At 56.6% G+C, this 3,266-nt stretch overlaps 1 protein-coding gene across 3 annotated transcripts in view; it reads left to right on the top strand.

Annotated features, from left to right (window-relative positions):
• The first annotated feature begins 835 nt into the window (after window positions 1-835).
• Window positions 836-3,266, top strand: part of Dennd2a (DENN domain containing 2A) — a 101,121-nt gene continuing 98,690 nt past the window's right edge. For 2 of the 3 annotated variants that reach the window (XM_005365856.2, XM_013353276.2), the window contains exon 1: window positions 836-1,076. The gene's annotated coding sequence lies outside the window, so the exon portion shown is untranslated. Of the gene's footprint in view, window positions 1,077-1,305; window positions 1,491-3,266 lie in introns of those variants that run through there. The other variant, XM_026788567.1, reaches the window with a different exon arrangement.

Raw genomic sequence — 3,266 nt, 5'->3', positions numbered from 1 at the left:
AGGCCATCAAAGCCCCAGAGGACTTCATTGAATGCCCCAGCCTGTGTTCCTGACTCCCTTGAAGCCCACGACATTTTCAAGTGGGCTTCTATTTAGCGATCCTACCATCCTAAAACCTCCTGCATGTGTGCTTTGATCTTGTCCTGGGTAAGAAGGACCAGTGGGCAGTAAAAAGTCACTTCTCTGATAGCTTTTCCTGACCAGCCTGCCTTCTGGTGGCCTTAGATCCCTTTCTGTACCCTTCTGAAGGGAGGTGGACCCGTGGATCCTTATGGCCCGCTCCAGCAGCAACTGTGAGTTGCTTGGGGGTAAATATGGATCCGTGTGGGTCCTAATAGTCTGTCTCATGACTGTGAGTTGCTTGTGGGCGAACGTGGGCCGGTGGGTCTCGAAGGCCTGTCTCATGACTGTCAGTTGCTTGGGGGCAAATGTGGAGCCCAATTTTGCCTGAGGCATCCAGCAGTTTAGCTCCCTGCTAAAAGACCAGGAACAAAGCTAGGGCAGGGAGCGTGGCTTCGGTGTTGTCTGGTGTTCGGCCCCCGGCTAAGCGCACTTCGAGAATGGACCCAGGCCGGGGTAGAAGAGAACCCATGAGGCGATCTTCAGCACAGAAAAGGTTAAGCCACCATCTCCCCCCACCCACGAAAGGCTAGGGGGCGAGTGCGGCAGAAGGTCCTGTTTACCGTGGCTCCCCCTCGGCCGCGGGCCCTGGGAGAGTGGTTGCTGTGGCAACCGGACGGGCGCCCGCCAGCTGCGGATTAGCTCATTGGAGCCGCGGGATGGGTCGGGAGGAGGGGGCGCGCGTCGCGGCAGACGTTCGCGGCGCAGCCCGAGGCAGAGGAAGGGGCCGCGCGCGCGGGCGGAGGGAGGGGACGCAGCGCGTCTCCGAGGCCGGAGGCGGCGGGGACCGGACGGGAGCGCGCGCGGAGGGGACCCGAGGGGCTCGCGGCGGCCGGGGGAGGCCGCGCGGACAAAGGCGCGGAGGGCAGCGGGCCATGGCGCCCCAGGTCCCCGCCTCCGCCAAGGGCGTCCGCGATATGCGCCCCGGAACCCGCGGAGCCGTCGCCTGCGGGGAGGTAGGACCGGGCGCCGAAGTGCGGGGCAAGCTCGGGGGGAAAGCCGGGAGTGTATGAGCGGGGCCGGCGAGGAAAGTGTGCTGGGGCGAGCCGGGGCTCCCCGCAGGCGGCGCTGGGGACTTTTCAGCCCGACCGTAGGGACGCGCACGGAGAGCGATCCAGATCGCCTCCCCGGGTCGGGCTGACTTCGAGGCCGAAGAAAGTTGCAGCCACTGGGCAGAGCCCGGCCCTGCCCTGTGCCGGAGCTCCGGGACGCCTGAGAGTGAGGGCGCGTTGTGAGAGGGCGTCTGTACGCCGGGGTGGGGGAGTCCAGACGGCTGGAGTCAGGATTTGCAGTGTTGGAAAGTGGGGATCCTTGGGGTTTACTTCCCACTCTCCCGCCAAGAATGGAGTTGGGAGCCAATGTAGCCCAGGGTAAGTAAGTCTCTTAACAACACAGGATATAATCTTGTGTAAGAGGGGCAGCGAGATACGGAGGAGTCCGACCACTGAGACAGAGGAAGCCCAGCGCCTGGAATCCGTAGTGATGAGCTGGGACAGGAAGCTGGAGGGTGGGGGTTGCCCTCCTTGGGTAACTAGGAAAGTGCGGGATCCCTGATTTAACCAGCCTGCTGAGGAAGAAGCAGGCTGACTTCTGGCCCAGTGCTCTGATGGCTTTGGGGGTTGTGACTTCAACTCTCCAAATGACAGGTAATTGTGGGGTGTGGTAATGATGTTCTAATAGGCCCTTTACGGTGATTTGTCACGTAACGCTTGCACCTGCTGTGGTGGGTGACTGGAGCCTTTCTCCTTCCGTAGCAAACACCTGAAGAGTGGAATAGACCTGTTTAGGAAATGGCCCACAGAGGAGGAAGTGGAGCTTCTGAGAGGAAGCTGAGGGCAAACTGAAACAGACTGTAGTTTATTTGAGACAGGGTCTCAGAATGTGACCCAAGCTGGCCTCAAATTTATAATCCTCTTGCTTTAGCTCTCTAAGGCAGGATTGCTGGTAGGAGCAGTCAGGCTCAGTTCAGGGACTCGTCGTCGTCGTTGTTGTTGTTTTGTTTCTTGAAACAGGGTCAGGGTCTCAGGTAGCTTAGACAGACCTTGAACGTGATTTTAAATTTAAATTTTTTGAGATTTGATTTATTTTTATGAGTGTTTGCCTCATAATGTCTGTGCACCATGTGTATACAGTGCCCAAGGAGGCTTTGGTGTGGGTTCCCTGGTACTGGAGTAGCAGACAGGTGTGAGCCTCCCTGTGAGTGGTAGGAATCCAACCCCAGGTCCTCTGGAAGAACAGCCAGGGCTCTTAACTGACTAGCCATCTCCCAAGCCCCGGAATTACAGGAGTGTGGCGCACACCTTTATGAGATGCAGGGGATCAAAGCTAGGGTTTCTTGCATGAGAGTGAGCACTCTACCTACTAAGCTCTATCTCTGGCTCTGAGACTTTTTTAAAAATTGAAACAGTTTTTATTATATTTTTGCTTACTGTGTATGTGCCATCAGGCACGCGTGTAGATCAGAAGACAGTTTGTAGGAGTTCGTCCTGCCCTCTCACCTCGTGTGTCCTCAGGATTGGCAGCAAACACCTTTACCTGCCGAGCCATCTTGCCTTGCCTCAGAGACTCTTTGTAGGTAGGGTAATGCAGACGCTGGCAGAGAGTCTTACGTCTGGACGCTCATTCTGGAAGATTTGCACCCTGTCTGGACACAACTTCACTCAAAATGCTCTGTGTGGTAGTCAGTGGGGACACAGTGATCAAGACAGCCTCTTCCATCCTTCCAGAAAATACCATTCTAGTCTGGCCTGGCTATTCCTGCTGCATGCCACAGAACCAGGAGAATCCAGAGGGCCCCAGGTTCAGAGGGGATGCTTGTGAGCCTTCACCAAGAAGGCACAGGGAAGATTGTCTGGGGCATAGGAAAAGACGAAGGAGGCAGGCATGGGGGAGAATCCAGTGTGGCTGCAGCATGGAGTTAGAGCCTTCATATATATACACACACACACACACACACACACACACACACACACACTGCTCCTGTGTGTGTGTGTCTGTCTGTCTCACCAAGGCAGGCAAGGTAAAATGTAGAATGAGGGCCGGGCGATGGTGGCGCACGCCTTTAATCCCAGCACTCGGGAGGCAGAGGCAGGTGGATCTCTGTGAGTTCGAGACAGGGTAAGACTTTGTCCCTCCCCACAAAAATA

This window comes from Microtus ochrogaster, unplaced genomic scaffold (assembly GCF_000317375.1).
Source record: "Microtus ochrogaster isolate Prairie Vole_2 unplaced genomic scaffold, MicOch1.0 UNK4, whole genome shotgun sequence".
In the NCBI taxonomy this organism is placed as follows: domain Eukaryota; kingdom Metazoa; phylum Chordata; class Mammalia; order Rodentia; family Cricetidae; genus Microtus; species Microtus ochrogaster.
The sequence above is the reverse complement of the archived record's forward strand: the minus strand, read 5'-3'. Positions and strand labels throughout refer to the sequence as shown.